Consider the following 16,904-nt stretch of genomic DNA (forward strand, 5'->3'; position numbering starts at 1 on the left):
ACTCTAGTATCCTCAAACAACTCAAGGTGCCTTGACGACTCCAGTGACTCCAAAGCGACGTGTGGCTCCGCGAGAAATCAGGAGCTCCCACTGCTCCTCGGGGTGCCCGCTGCCACCTGGTACCCGGTAGAAGGCACCTTGAGGTACCGGCTGCTAAGGCGGCCAACCAGTGGCATCACCGTTGCAAAAATCTCGACGTCTGCCGGAAATCTTTCTGCCAACAAGACCTTCCCCTTTACGCCGCGGGCGCTCATACAGGGTGCCACCGAGGTCCCCAGCGCCCTACGTAGCACCGCGTGAGGAGGATGCTGAGGCACCGTGGGACTCGTCCTCCCCCACCGCTCCGCGGCAGGACCCCCGCGCTCGGCAGAGTGCCATACGGCTGCCCTGGCTTCCCCTCACTAGCGACAACTCCTGCACACCGCCCGCATGGCGACACTGCAGCTCTGTTAAAAATACATACACGCATACATATGCATCCATACGTTAAAAAAGAAGAATTCTTTATACGGCGACGAGCTGTGCTGTCATTCCTGTCCATTATGTGCCTGTTTAGGTTTGCTCGGGCAGCCTCAGAGACTCGGTGAGATCAATGGGTGTGCTCAGAAGACCTACCACACGCCCAGCAGCTTAATTTCTGGCCCTCTAAATTTTAGGGAAGGTCACAGATGTCGTTCAAAAGAAGTGGCGTATCTCAGTTTTGCTAAATACTTAAACGGCATTTATTGTGCCGAGGAAGGGGCTGCACTAATACACAGAAACCGCCATGTATCACATTTTTACCCTGATCTACGGCGTTCCCCATCCTCCCCAGTAATTTGCACTTGCTTCTCTTTCAAAGTCTCCCATAAAAGGCATTTACAGTCAATACACGGTCTTATTAGCACCCGGTATATATTCTCTTTTACAAAGCATGTGATTCACTTTTACAAAGTACGCGTTTACTTTGACTTCCCCCTTACAGAAAAAACACACGAGCGTTGCCATTTTATATCACAGACTTTCAGAGTCCCGTACGATTCTGAAACAGGTTATTAAAACTAAAATGCAATTTAAATAAATCAGCAAAAAAAGCAATTGAGAAAAGCTTGCGCTGCAGTTGCTCTGACTAAAGAGAACTGCGAAAGCCAAAAGGAAGGAGTTAACCTTTGTCAAAACAGCATCAAACAGTTGCTGCTTCTTCAGTTATTGCTGTACCAGGACTTGCTGCAGCAAACAGCATCCCTCGGTAACAGAAGAGCATCACCTACATACTCGCAATTCTCCAAGGGTCAAACCTAAAGTGCTGCCCTTTAAATGTGGGTAACAACCAACATCAGGTACACAAGAAAATCTTGTAGATTGAACAGGAAACTAGAGAGAACTATTTCTGAAATGTAAATGAGACTCTGCTACTTTCATTTCATTATTGCCGTAGCCCTGTGCTGAGATGAAGTTTCCATCTGTGATTTTCAGGACAGGGTATCAGCCATTTCAGGCGGCATCCGTTGGAAACCAGAGAGACAGGTTACTCTCAATTTTTTGTTTTATAAAATATTTAAACTCTATTCGGTCTTCCCTCAGACAGAGCTTACGGGAGATAATTCAGTGCTTCAGGGAACAACCTTGCAGCAAACAAGCAGCTTTACCCCCACCATCCCTTTTATTATTTTTTTAAGAACGACTTGTAGAAAGTTACGATTTGAAGTGGACCAAATACTTTAAAAGATAGTTTTGATAAGACCGTGCTAAATATCAATCTGTTATTACTCCTTTGAATGGTCTTGACTTCAGCAAGTTAAACAGTTTGTGGTATTGAGCCTCAAGGTTGTGAACAGAAGAAAACATTTCCACATCTCACTAAAATTCAGGGACTCCTGGATTACTTAGGTACTTGTGAAAATTGTCCATATGCAAGAGACAGCACAGGCAGCGAAATTATTTCAAACACTCGTTTCTTTTTTCACAACATTTTCACCATCAGTCACACAAAACTATCAGCAAAAAAATGCTGAAGTCAATGATGATGCAATTAAGGCTTTGATTACATGATGACAGCAAATCGATTTTAAAGCAGATTATATCAACAGTTGGGCAAAAGGAGAGGCAGACATTATGGAAATCAAACCCTTTAATATCTTTAAGATTCCATAATCCCAGAGAGCATCTTTACATCACCCTCTTTTATTCCAGATCGTCTCACAAAACACCCCTAAGTTATCACATTCTGGTAGCCCATGATAACACACATCCTATGACATGATGTTAATACGTGTTAAAAAAACAAAATAAATTAAAAAAAAAAAAAATCCAAATCGCAACTATTTCCCCACTAAGGTGACATTTGCAACAACATACATTTTTAAAGAACCCCAGGATACAACACATCACTTACTTCCACCGGACAGGCATGGTAAGTGCCTGGTGAAGGCAAGCAGAGTTACACGTAAGTATTTGAGAGCAGGATTTGGCTTCAGGCTCCGCATGAAGGCAGGAATAGGGAACTATTGTGCTGCCTGTTTTCTCACAGCAGATCCCAACTAGCTTTGGCTATGGATCCGGCACCGCCAGCCAATTTCAAGAAAAAAAAAAGAGCCTCCGACCCTTTCCTTTCTCTCCCTTTTTGTAATCTCTTGCAGGCACAACCGCTCCAGCAAGCAGCTCCCCTACCAGCCCAATATTTACACTAAACCACTAAAGGACTTTCTATTATAATGCTATCTCATTGATACAAGATTACTCCTGAACCACATCAAACCCCGCAATACTGTGAAAGGCACAAACGCCGTCTCAAGAAAGAGGCGCAGAGTGGATTATTTTAGTCTCGTTATTTCAACGGCATTTTTTTAGATTTATGTAAAAAGTAATACAATGCTACAGTAAGTGTTTCTCCCCTGGGGGCAACTTAGTGTCTATATGGATTAAATGTACACGCGTAAACACTTGCAATAGCTAATTATATTCCTGAAAACACCCGATTCTTACCATTTCTTAATCCTACAAAATAAAAACACTTCAAAAAAAATTTCAGTTAATAATCAATTTTATCTAATGTCTTTGAAACTCTTCAGAGATTTTTACCTGAGAATCAAAAAGTGTTGTAACTCCTGCCTCTTGTAACTCTTTTTACAAAAGATGTATGGATGTAAAAACCCCAACAGAACACAGCACTTGCCATCTCCTCTGGTTATAAAGAACATGAAAGAGTAACCAGACATTTTTATTCAAATGAAATTATACAAATTTTTTTATCTTTTTTTTTCTTCGGCATGTAAAAACCCCACCCTATAATGAACACAAGCTTAAAGCAATCTCTTCCAATGGACCATTTTACTTATTCTACAATTTCTTACCCAAATTACACAGGTATAATTATTTTGACACTGTAATGAAAAGAAAATGGGATTTGGGCACTGTGGGTTTATCTAATAACACTATTTCTTGCCAGACTTCACAGCACTGACAATCACAAAGAGCCCTGTCCATTCCAATAGGAAATATTTGATTTTACTGTAGGAACATTATTTATTTTCACCAACTTGCTATTATCAGAAAGGATATGATAGCTGAATAATAAAAATGAAATCAAGAAATTCTGGTGTTTCAAGGCTTTATTTTTTTCTGCTCTCACTTTTGACATTTTCTTCCCCTGGAGAGACAAGATAAAGTGCTGTCATAAATGGGTGACTTTTCTTGTCAAATGACAGATTTGATTCTCCATGGCAACCACAAATCAAGGTGCTAGTCTGAATTAAAGCTTCTCTTAAAAGGCGTCTTTATGTTTATAAAATGAATTTAAATTAAATGGGTATTAGGTACAGTTTTTTACCTCCATTTATTTATTGACTAAGGAGCTCTGTACTGCGTGGAGCATATTTGCATTTTAAGGAAAGACAACATATTGTACTGGCAGATGCACAAACAAAGCAAGTTACAAGGTCATGCTACATATACTAGTTTACAGTACTATGAATGGTATACAGATGGACAGCAAGCAGTTAAGAGGTACTTAAATACTGGAAAAAGCACAAAAATTACCTACAGAGTAACAGATGAAGGAAATCTCTCCTCATTTCATAACACTGCTTTCTTCCACGCACAGTTAATAGAGTCATGTAATTGTCACAAACAGAATGCCAAAAGGGGAAAAAAAATTAAAAAATGAGATGCTTCATCCTGTACCCTTATGCAATCTTACTATAGAGCATGATACACTCTTACAAATGGTTGTTACCATGACTTTCAAATATCCGAATTTATCCCAGATTTCTAACTTCAACTGCTCTAAAAATTCACTTTCTTGAGGTCACAACACAGCTGAATTTCTTTATTCAGAAGATGAGTCAGTGGAGCCTCCTAGTTCCACAATTAACCTACCTTATTACCTTTTTTTTTTAAAAACGTGAAACCCAGAGAACCTAAATTGCACTGTAATACTCTCCTCATTCGGTTTCCCCAAAGAGATGAGAAAAATCTTTGCACAGAACATGAGATTGAAATTTTTAACATATAGGCAAAGTCAAATATATATTTTTACACATGTTCACAAGGAAGTAAATACTTTCATGAATTCAGATAGCGTTGCAAAAAAAAAAAAAAATCAAAATACTGCAGGTTTGTCAGCTGATTCTCTTGGTTACCGGAGTCAAGTGGCTCCACATTCACTGCCCTTGTAAGCTCTGCCAAATTTGATTTTAAGCTTCCTGAAGTTAAAGAAGGTTTATACAGTATTAACACAAGATCTTCTCACACATTTCTCAAGTTATTACACAGCCTTTTATCCAAAATTACAATTTTAAGCAGCGCAGGAAGGCTTCAGTTCAGCTTCACAGGCAGAGATGGACAGAAGATGTCTTCATCCCGCCGCCGGGCTTTCTGCTTCGCTTCACCGCTGCCACCCGCTTTCCTCCAGAGAAGGTGCAATAAAAGCGTGCCAGCAACTTATAAACCTCTTTACACCCTGGCTCTGTGCAGGATTCGGCCCCTGCACCAGCGGCATGGGGACAGCCCCCACCTCGCTGCTGTGGAGCGGCTCAGACGCGGCTATCGGGGTCCGCGCACGGCCCAGCACGCGCCCGCTCCCCAAATTATTGGCACCTGTGTGTAACCCAGAAATGTCCCAATCTCGTATTGACAGCTTTTTGACCCAAATACCCCAACTTAAGAACTGGGGGGAATAACGGTCAGGCCTCTCTGAATCGGTCATAAACATTTGCTACATAAAAATCAAAGGACACTTTGCTAATGTACTACTGTATAAGTAACGGCCTCATTAAAATAAGACTAATCTGTAACAGAAATGTGCATTTTATGGGGTAAGCAACTAAATTTCTTACATTTTTATTGTGAGAGAAGAAAAAGAAAATGAGTCTACCTATTTCACTCATACTGTAACCTGATCACAATGTTTATATGTGCCCATCACAGTGCCATATAAATTAAGTCCCAAGAAAGGGTTTGAGAAAATAAAATATGGTTAACTTCAAACAACACCTTCAGCTCAACTCCTGAAAATCCTTGGCACTTCTTGCTACGCACTGCTGGACATACTTGAGGTTAAGAGGCAGCCTCCTCGAGGTCTAAATACTGCACTTTTAGGAAAAATTCCCCAAATTACTACTATGCACAGGGATAACTGCACACGGAAAATACTCTCCCAGGCTGTTACACAAGCTGGATGCTGTGTGGTAGATGCTGGGAGCATTTACTGCTAATGCGAGGGGATGGAGAGTGAAGTTCACACCTCGTGTTTACGCTTTCTCTCCATCAGCAGCATTAAGGTGCAGCAAACAGGTAGAAGATTAAGGTAATACCTTGCAGAAAACAGGGTGGTTTTCCGGGCCTTTAGTGCCAGCTGACAGAATGGGTTTGCTGAACGAGAGGGCGCAGGAGAACTAAGCACCAGAAGAAAAACTTGCAGCTGTTAAATTTGTTATTAAAATTGTATTTCAGAAATGGGCAGCCACAGAGCCTTGTGACACAGTGCCGTTTGGGACAAGCTGCAGCCAAATCAGCAGCAGTTCTCCACTTCAGCTCCAAATATTCCAAGAGTATATATGGCACAGGCAGAAAACCCCTGCAAGTGCACGAATTTGGGGCTCTTGACCTTTTTGGGGGGTTGTGGTGGTGCTGACGCTGCACCAAAACCTCCTGGGAGCACCGGGGTGTTTTCCAGTGTGGAATACCTACAGATACAAACATGCATTTGTTGCAGAGGAGCTGCAAAATTAGACAACCTGGCTTAGAAAAAGGCTTTTTTTTTTCCTCTCCAAGGTCTCAACCACTCATTTAGGGGGAATACGGGACTTTGATTAGCAAACGCCTGAAATTTAAACTGGGGTGAGTTGACGATGTCTTCCTTGTGCACTTGGCGGGCATTTCTGGGCTGGCTTTTGGCAAATACGTTAAACTCTCTCCTTAATTGTTGTGAAGCAGCACAGCTCACCTTTCGTACTACTTCTAATGCATGGCATTTCATTTTATTGAGCATGAGCTCAGTGTTGGCAATAGCCATAAATTTTACTACTTTAATAGTATATGTTATCTGACGTTTCCTAACACTGAGCTTTGGGATTTGAGACTGACCAGTCTTGACAGAGATGGATAGTTTGCATAAGAGTTATAAAGGGAATAGCAGAGGCTTCAGTGATATTTTAAGCAGGAAAACTATGCAACACACTTTAAAAAGTGAAAAGACAACCAGGAAAATCTTTGGTTGGTAATCATAGTCAGGAAATGCCAGCAAATGTTTTGAGATGCTAGCTGAAAATTTGAAAAATGTTAAAAGCCAGCTTTGCTACCTTTAGCAGTGAACTATAAAGCTAATCACATATATTTTTGGGGTCTTTAACGTGGACCAGATGGAACTACACCGCATATAAATAAAAAACATTCTGTAGTTTGTGGGCTGGTTTGAATTTTATTTCATTGGATAAATGTGGAAGACAAAGTTACCAAGTAGGTCTGAGTAAACCATGAAGCAATTAACAGGAGTTCAAAGATACATTTTCATCCAGCAGATACCCTACCGCCTTCTAGATTTCACATGAAAGTTACTTCAAGTGAAAAAGGGACACTGTCAACTTGAGACCTCACCACATCCACACCAACCAGGTGGGAGCAAGTTCAGGTGCAGCACCTGCTCCTGAGCTCCCGGGTCTGTCTAGGGGGGCTCCAGCTACATCCTACTGAATCCTAAAAAAATTTAATCATTCTTCTCATCTGTTGCTTTGTTAGAAGTAATACTAATTAATTTGGGGAAACTTGATAACAAGGTATGGAAATATTAGATGCAAACCTGCAAGGTAAATAAACTAAGGAGAATAATCTTGAATCTCTTTTTAAGTTATGAAATTATTTACTTGTTCTGATCTGAGCAAACATAAAAGAATACCTCTCCCAGGCTCCAGGCATTGTTACCATCAATTAACTAACAATTCCATAAACAATAAAAGTATTACAAAAACAGCAGCACATCCCCACCTACACATTAGCACCAGTCAGCAAAAAACCCAACAAAAAACTACAAACAACACTTCCTACTCCTTGAATTCCCAAAGGAAACTCCACCCCAGCTGCTGCAATCAAAAATAAGGACTTAACAAAGTGCCTGCAAGGTTAAGTGACAATTTTAGGTGTTACAAGTAACAGAAGTAAAACAATTTCAGACACAAGGGTGAGCGTAAACCGAGAACTCCTTGAATACAGACTTTTCCCCAAATGATGATTCCTTGCAGAGATTGTGTTCTCTGTTTCAGGATGCTGAAAGGTGAATGGGTCTAGATGAAAAAACAGAAAAGAAAAAAGAACAACTAACCCATGCATCACCGAGAGACCCCAGCAACAGCAAAGTTTCATTGCACCAGGTACAGATGGTTTCAGGAGAGGGCTGTGTAACCACCGCTCCGTCACACGCTGGAGGCAGAGGGACGGTGGGAAAAGGGGATTCCAGCCTGCTTCCTCCCCTCCTCTTCTCCCTCCCGCAAGTCCACACTTGCCTCTTCCCACTGGTTTCTCAACTGTGTTCTCAAGTTTCTGTGGGTCAACACGGCACTGACTTGGCACCCATACAACACCTGTGAAATCCGGGGAGTCATGCAAATGTACCTGAATATGCAATGTCATCTTTTCTGATTCATTATGAATAGGCAGAAGCCATTTTAGCCAGGACAGTGAACACCTTCATTCTTAACTTTGGAAGTATTCTTTTAAAAAAACCATCCTGACTTCTTATTGCTCCTCAGTTCTCCCAGTAATGGTCCAAAGACCCTTAAGCACACACACACCGTTACCGCAAGCAGAGTCATCGCTCCTGCTCTGAAGTCAGGCAAGCACTAAATTGGGCCAATACCAGCAACCTGCAGAAATGCAGGCAGATATAAATTATGCAACATATCGTGCATCTGGAAAATGGGTGTTTTAAAGTACAGCATCGCTGTTCAGCTGACAGCAAGCCAAGCCCCTACCTGGTACTTCTCCCGAGTATCTTTCCTGTGTCACAGGTAGTAACACTTTGCCCCCCCAAAATGGTTATGGAAAAATTCAACTGTCCCCTGGGAGTTAATGTGGTAAGATTCAGTCTTCAAAACTGTGAAGTTCAAGGATTTTAATCCTGTTTTAAACGCAAGTTTCAATACAAATTGAACTTTGAACCCTCCAGGATTTCTTTCTAAGAGTAAGTGATCCAGAGGAGGACCTCCTTCAACATATATGCAGTAATAAACTAAAAAGTAATTACTATGGCAGAGGAGGACAATTTATAAAACGCAAGTGTGGGAAATAATTATTTACCTTCGTAACAAGCAGTTTCTTCTTGGTTTCTGTACCATAAATGCAACTTTCTCCCAACAGCAACTTCTTAAAAGATGTTTGTCAACTTCTGTCATTCACAGATACACAACAAAGAAAAATGTATATCTTTCTAATGAGATGCACAGCCAAGGACGGTTGTCAGCATCATAGCACTGCTGTTGTGACATGTATTTCATTTTATTCAATACATAACAGGAAAGCTGTTTAATCCAGCAGTCCAAGCAACATCCAAATAAGCATTAATAATGCGGTGAATAACTGATCATCGCTAGATGGTTTTCAGCAAGATAAAGGTTTTTCCCTCCCCCTTTTAAAAATATCCTCCTAGTGAGAAAACAAAGAGGCAGAAGTTAAGACTGTTGCCTGCTACCTCCTACAACGGGCACACATCTGCAAGTGCCAACCTGCTCGCTGCCGAGCCCGTCCTTGTGCGCTGCCGATTTCAGCACTACATCAACAGATTGCAGCAGCACAGCAGGTGGAGCGGGGGGCTAAGGGAGAAGCAATTAACATGTATTGTGTTTCCCATTTTTCAAGGTAGATGGCAAATTCTGTTTCACAGACATGTACAAATTCGCGTACAAAACCCACTGCATAATACAAAGACATCTGTGTTTACCAAAGTAATCATTATTGTTTAATGCATATTTTTTACACCATTTAACAAATAACTTTAGCTCTGATGAACATGGTGATTTTCATGATAGAATTAAAAGGAAAAAAAGTTCTTAAGAAATGTGGAGCTGCTAACACGTGCTAAGTATCAAGACAAGCACCACAGATTAAAGGGCACCACTGTGACCTCGCGTGTTCTCACCCTGTGCACGCTCAGCCAGCACGGTCTAACAGGGATTTGGTGGCTCGCTGCCTTGCGTCACAACTTGAAGTCACCCTCACGCCGCTTCCTGCGCCAAACTTAGTGGACAGGCGCAACGAGGGCGAGCAGCACCCCATCAAACACCCCAAGCAACCACGGGACTAAAATGCCACCGCTTTGGGATCAACCCCGCAGCCAGGTCTGCGACCACCCACAGCCCCAAAGAGCTCGGTGCACCGGCCCGGCCCCACCGCCAGCCCAGCCACGGGGAGATTCCCATCACTCCTCCTGCCTTGCCACTTACAGCCATCATCTCTGTCCCACCGCACCTCCCCGTCCGCAGGCTCAAGCCCGGAGGGAGCGACGTGCCTAACCCTTGCAGGCTTCAAGGGGAGCTGCAGGCAGGCAGGCACGGCTGACACGCGAGGATGGGGGAGCTCGGAGGAGGAGTGAGCCGAGTCGAGACCCCACTGCATGTTCAGTGATTATAAGATTAGTGCGTTTTTATTTAAAGTATTATCCGTTAACATCCCGTATTACAAAAGTAGCACAACAGTATCGACAGACTGTCAATATTAATAGGAGTGTCTAATGTTATATCAATACTAATTTAATTTCTGTTATCTGCAGGCTGCAGGGCTCTTCTGAAGAAACACAGGAACAAGAATGAGAAAGCCAAAGCAGTGACATAACAGGAAAACGAGCCATTCCTTCAGCTTCTCCATCACTCAGTGGCACCCTGCTGTTTAACACAGTTATCCTTGCTTCTTCTTTTGAGAAAAACCACCAACAACAAAACCCTCTTAGTTTTCTTCTAATATCACCAGAACCTCCACACTCTCTTTTTCTTTTTTAGCCCAAAAATATCTTTGCAAAACAGCATTTTTCCTAACTACATACATCCAAAATCTGTAAAATAACTATGTCAGACAACAGCAATTACAGGTCGGATGAATAACTCGCCCTTACGACATAGTGTTGACTCACAAAGGAAAATTTCTAGACCAGTGAATGACCCAATCTCATACAGACCTTAAGGGCCACATGGAAAAAGCATGTTCTTCATTTTACATGTACAATATGTATTTTTAGGGTAAAAGTTCTTGAAGACTTGTACTTTAATGAGGTTCAAAAAAGCGTCCCTAAGAGTACAGGGCAAGGAAACACGTTGGCAAGTCTGCCCAAGGCGGCAGGTGCTGCAAGGTGGGGAGAAACCCTCATCCTTACAGGGAGATGCTTGGCACGACCAGGATCGCAGCACCACCCCTGCACTTCCCATCACTACTAACATACTTTAAAAGAGAGAGGAAGACAGGTCCACAATGACAAAATGTCAAAGTGAACAAAGTAATTGAGCTAATTATGTAAACATTCATTATTAATAATATTAAAATATCCTGTTTTGCATTTTTTTTTGTGGCAGAATGAGCAGCATCTAAGGACTCAGAATTATCATCTAAGAACTGAGTAAAAGAGGAAACTGCCTAAAATGAAGACACAGTATCAAAGACGAATATTTCTCTTGCTTTAGCACATGAATGATCCCAACTGTACTCGCTACAAAGCATTAAGTGGGAATGCAGGGGAAAATATTCTTCTCCTTAAATACATTTCAAATAAGTGATTTATGGTTTTCAAACTGTGAAGGAGAGAAGTGGAAAAGAGGGAGGTACTGGGGTAGGAAATTGGCTTACCTCGTGATACTCCATGATGTGTGACCAGTTCCCACAAACGGGTGAATCCTCCTTCCCCCGTTAATGAGGCTGCAGGTTTGCCAGCCCCCTCCTGCCCAGCTGGATCTCCCCACTGCACAGCAAGGTGCGGAGAGCCCACCCCACCGCCAACCGTACCCTCACGATTTTACATCACTGGGCCAAATTTCAAAGGGTAATTATAGCCAAAGCTCCCTTGAAAATACCTCGAGGGGGTACTGAGCATGGGACAGCGACTCCAAAACGCCAGTGACGGGCTGGGTGGGTGACAGACCCCCTGCACTCCCCAATGCTGGGCCACATCGCCATGGATGGCGGCATGCTACAAACCCCACATTAGAACAAGACGAAGCAATGTTTACAATGGAGGTGGGGAAAAATGAATTTTTATATTGCAATTAAAATGATGACTTCTCTCCCCTAGCCTGTCTGTGCCCTCCCAACAAGTTCTCCTTGCCAGATCTACAGACATTTCCACTCACACAAAATTCTACCTTCAAACAGATCTTTGCTGCTACCTATGCCCATTGCAGTCACACAGATTAACATTAATTGGTAGTTTCAAACAAGCCATGTCTGTCAGACTGTTTCCCAGAATGACAGAAAGAAGGAAGGAAGGCAGAAAACGGGGGAAAACAGTCTGTGGCCTTTGAAAACCAGGGGACTGTGCTGCTGAACAAATCACTTCCAGGCAGTTGGGGATGGAGCCAGAAAAGTGTCTTTGAAAGAAAAAAGAAGAACCGGCAAGGAAGCAACAAGCAAGCAATGCAAGGGGAAAAACTGTACCATAGGGAAGTTAATCCGAGAGGAGTCCCATAAATTGGAAAAGGATAAGAATAAAAATTAGGAGTTATTGGACAAGGATTAGCGTAAGAGGGGTAGTTTCCTACCAGGAAATGGGGATTGAACGGCTCATGCACGGCACAGCCGAGGACCTCAGAGGAGGCGCAGGAAGAAATTACAAGGCACGATGATGTAGGTTAGCCTACAGACTAAGAAAGCAAATTAAAGATGAGCTTCTGGGTCTGAGCACCCACCACAGCAGCCTCGGTCACCTTCAGGGATCTGCAGAAGAGAAAAAAACCTCTCCAGCCTGGCCATGGAGGTTTGGCCTTTCTGTTTTAAAGCTCCAAACCTGGCTGTTGGGATTTACACATACAGCCACAACACCCTCAGAGGATGTGTTCGTTCCCTTCTGCCAGGTTTGGGTTGCGCTGCCTCGCACAGCTCTACACCCCGCAAGCACAAACCACTGCGAGAAACGAGTCACGAACTACACAAACTGCACAGCACAGTTCAAGAAAGGGATCTGCCATACAGGAATCCTCGTTGCCAGTTGTATCTTCCTCTTACCTCTCTCACCTTTCTGCTCACCGCCTCCCATGTCTACAGCCACTATTTCTGCGGCACTTCTCCCTCCTCAGCCTCTTCACAAACTTCCAACCCCCTTCTCTCCCTGCACAGGAGGCAGTGCCAATGGGAGCAGCAGCAGCCATAGCTCATAACTCGCCTAACAAATGCCAGCCAGAAGTGATTTGTAGGCATCAAGTAGATTATTATTTTTTGAGAGAGTGGAAAAGAAAAAGAGGGGCACAAGCTTAAGGTGTTGTTGATGAATGAAGATGAAAAGAAGGTTTTAGGGTGAGAAGTGTTTGTCTAGTGTGACCTAAACCATTCAAACCTCATTTGATAGATGATGGACATTTATTCCCTGCTATGTGTCACTTCAAAGTCTGAGGTTTATATTAAACAAGAAGTCTTCTCCTTCTAAGTTGTTCTTCACTTTTTCCCAGAGTTTATCACACAGCACAATACCTGGAAATGTAATCACATTTAGTTTTTATAATAAAGTCATATGGTCACTAGTAGTACATATTAGAAGATGCATTTTATTGTTTTTCATTATGTAATTGTGTGCTTCATTGCTTTTCATCTCTTTTTCCTTGTTGTGGGAGGTGGTACAGCCCAGGAATACCATTTTTCTGGGGATGATGTTCTAAGGGCAGAATGAAACCAACCCAGCTGCGCTCCGCTCGGATGCAGTGCCACCGCCCTTCCCTCCTCTCCGCTTCCCACGGGCGAGGACCCAACTCCCAATAAGCTGACAGTTCAGTCTGAGGCAAGGTATATCCAGCTTTTCCACCCCACAAGCCTTGTCCCGACTCAGAGAAGCCATCAGTAGTAAATACTTGAAGTAAGCAAGGACACCAGGCACAGCAGCAGCTTTAATCACCAGAGAAGAGATTTTTAAAGTCTTGCATTCAGCTCATATTCGATCCTTCCTCCCATGCACACGCCAAATGTCTCGTCCGACACCGGTGGCAGCGAGCGGGGTGGGCGAAGGAGCCCCGCACCACCGCAGCCACCACACGGGCAAAGCCATCTCCTAGGAGGGCTCCACACGCCTGCATTTGCACAGCCATTTGCCCACGGGTTCAAAGATCTCAACCCAAACAAAAAGCTGCCAATTAAAACCAAAAGCAGAAATATACCCTCCCCCACCCACTTCTTCTGCTTCCCTTCTCATTCAGTGGGTTTCATCCCGGCAAGATCACACCCCAGGAGTTACCATTCAATCTTCCCTCTTCCCACAAGGAAGGAAAACAAAGTGAAAAAGATGATGCTAAGACGATAACCACATGCTGCTGGAGCTATTGGAGAGACTCCTGCAACAGAAGTGGAGATGAGACGTTTGCCTTGGACTGAGCCAGTTGGGATAGCATAAAGGGCTGCAGAGCAAAGCACCAGCCCATCAAAGGCTGAGAATTACTGAGTAAAATTTGAGGACAAAAAAGTTTACCCTTCTTACGCCTGGAGAAGGACGTCTTGGCTTTGGATTTTGGTTTGCAACCTTATGAGAAGATGATGTTTGGAAAGAAATAGTCTATGTCATGAAACAATTTTTCTCCAAACAGCTAATGTCACAATTAGTTTTGATTATGGGGTTCCTCCTACTAAAAGATATGATCATTCGGTTATAGTTGTTTACATTCCTATACATTAAAAACAAACAGATTATGCTAATAAATTACACAACTAAACTATACTTGATGGGACATGCTGCTGTTTAGTATTCACACAAAGAACTGCAGCATTTAACCGCAGGGTAGATTTACTCATTTACTACATCTACTCCTTTAAATGTGCCCCAAAATGTGTTTTCTCAGCACTTGCTCACTAAGATTGCTTTCAATATTGGCTTTTGGGGAGTTCACTTTACTTAGATTCTCTATTAGAAGAGAACACCACAGATTCACTGAAACCATATTTCTCCACCAGAACGTTGATTCACACAGGAGCAAAAAGCATTTCATTCTAGTCCTGACCCTGACCGAGGACACCACCTCTTCTCCGTGTCCTACCCAGAAAAAAAGGCAAATGCCTTTGATTTGAGATGCTCCGGTCTCCCGCACCCCAAACACACAGACCTCATGTCAGTACCTTTCCTCTCGCCCTCATCAGCAAATTTCCACTGCAGCCCAGCTAAGCCCTTGAAGACCCCACAACTGTGCACCCAAGCTCAAAGTAGGAAGCTTGAAATTATGCTCCATCAAGTTGCTCCATCTCACTACACTTTTAGAGCTTAAAAAAAAAAAATATCAAATTCTATTGAATTTCTCTCTACACAGCTGCATCTCTAATGAACCCCCATAAAAGTTGAAACTTACATTCGGTAATCATATGCAATTGAAACATCATAAAATGAGAAGTCAAGGAACTGTATGTGGGCTGCAATGACTTGTCTTATTGTATTCATTCCCTTAATAAATATATCTTAAAAATAACCTCACAGTCACACATTTGCAATATAATATAAAAATAACACTGGATTCAAATTATTAAACAGGTAATTTAATAGAACGAGAATTGAAATGTAGGACAGTGTGCAACTTTATGCTATAGGAATAGGATGATTTTAGCCAACACAACTATTTTTCTTTTTTGCATTATCTTTGCATTTATAATACTACAACATCCACATAACCTTGACACTGTAGTCACCTTAGTAACAAACAAGTGTAACATTCACTTATAATTGAAATCCCAACAGGGTATTTGATTCATGTAAAACAAAAATCAGAGGCCCCCACCCTGTTGCTTTTTTCTTAGTCACATATACATCGGCTAAAACGATTTAAAAATAGATATATTTGTACACTATTAAATCTACAAAGCAGAACCATTTAATCTTAATTTAACGCAAAATGGAAACAAATATAACACCTTTAAAAGACACAAGGCTAAAAAGAGAAGCAAATTATTTAAGTTCTGGATCAGTGCAGCTTGGCAAATTCACACCAAGTAAGGGCCAAGATTTAAACCAGCCTTACAGCCGCGAGCAGCAGCTGCGCGGAGGGACCACTGTACCAGCAACACCGGCCGGGCAGAGGACACCCTCCACCGTGCCACCACAGCCCAGCGCTGACAGAGGGGGACGAGTATCCCCAGCCCAACCATCACCGCACCAGGACTCTGCCTGGCACAGGCTGCGCTCCTGGTTGCATGCTTAGCTTCGGCTTTGCGTAGCTGGTTTCATTTAAGTTGGGGTATTTTAAAGGAAAGAAAAAGGGCAAAGGTCCTATCAGTGCCCAGCAGAGGAAAGGTCTGAGCCCTTCCAGACCAAGGCCTTTTCCTTAACGATGGCCGAGACCAGATACTTCAGAGAAAGGTACAAGAAACATTTCAAGTGAGGGTTTTCACCTCTGGGTAAAGGGCTTTCTGCCTAACCCTTTGCTAGCTTTGTCCTAGAGCAAGAGAATTTATATTCTTCCTAACTTGTAAAATTAAATAAAATAAAACTGCTCCTACTCAAGGTACCTGCAGATGTTTGTGATTACCTATAAAGTTAAACCCTCTTATTGTTTCACACCTAGTCCTTCGTAGCTAGGATTTACAGTTTTACTGAATGATTATCTAGTTCTGTTTCAAGGAAAAAAACCCACTGAACTGCAAGCTAAATCATCTGAAGCCATCTTTTACTCTGCTTGTGTTGGCTTGCTCTTCTCACAACTCCAAAGCCTCGAACTTTCTGCCCCTGCAGAAGAGCCAGCCCATCGCCTCCGGTGCACCGGCACAGCCCCAGCCACGCATCCTGCTTGTCAACCGGGGCTGCCATCTGCCAGGGCTCCATCCTGGCCGTCACGCTTTTATTAAGTCCCTGATGAGCATGATTCAATTAACGTCGCCTGAAAAGCCACTACACCGCAAATGAAAGGTGACAAGGAGTTGAGACAGTAGCAGGGGGGCACGGCGGAGGGCAGACCGGCCAGAGGATACGGCAGACCCGTTACTGCGCCTGGCAAAATGGGTTTGATCTGCCTGCGTCTGGGGGGGTGATGAGGAGGGATGCAGAGGGGAGAAAAAGAGTCTGGAGCAGCGAGACTTTTAGAAAGCTCTTCCCACCCCGCCGCTGGAAAGGCAAATCGGAGGCGAACGCGTGCTTTTTATCGCGTTATTCTGTCGTCAAGTGTTTTGTCTATACGTGGCACCGTGGTGCCGCTCACCAGTAAATGCCTGACGGAGCAATTAGCTGTACCTTGCTGGAGGCACGCAGGATGCCGCTGACCCAGCCGGGAGGTCCGTGC

At 43.1% G+C, this 16,904-nt stretch overlaps 1 protein-coding gene across 8 annotated transcripts in view; it reads right to left on the minus strand.

The window, feature by feature from the left end:
• Positions 1 to 16,904, minus strand: part of FOXP1 (forkhead box P1) — a 392,273-nt gene that overhangs the window by 317,891 nt on the left and 57,478 nt on the right. The gene's annotated exons all lie outside the window — the stretch shown is intronic.

Source organism: Aquila chrysaetos, chromosome 20, assembly GCF_900496995.4.
Source record: "Aquila chrysaetos chrysaetos chromosome 20, bAquChr1.4, whole genome shotgun sequence".
Classification (NCBI taxonomy): Eukaryota; Metazoa; Chordata; class Aves; order Accipitriformes; family Accipitridae; genus Aquila; species Aquila chrysaetos.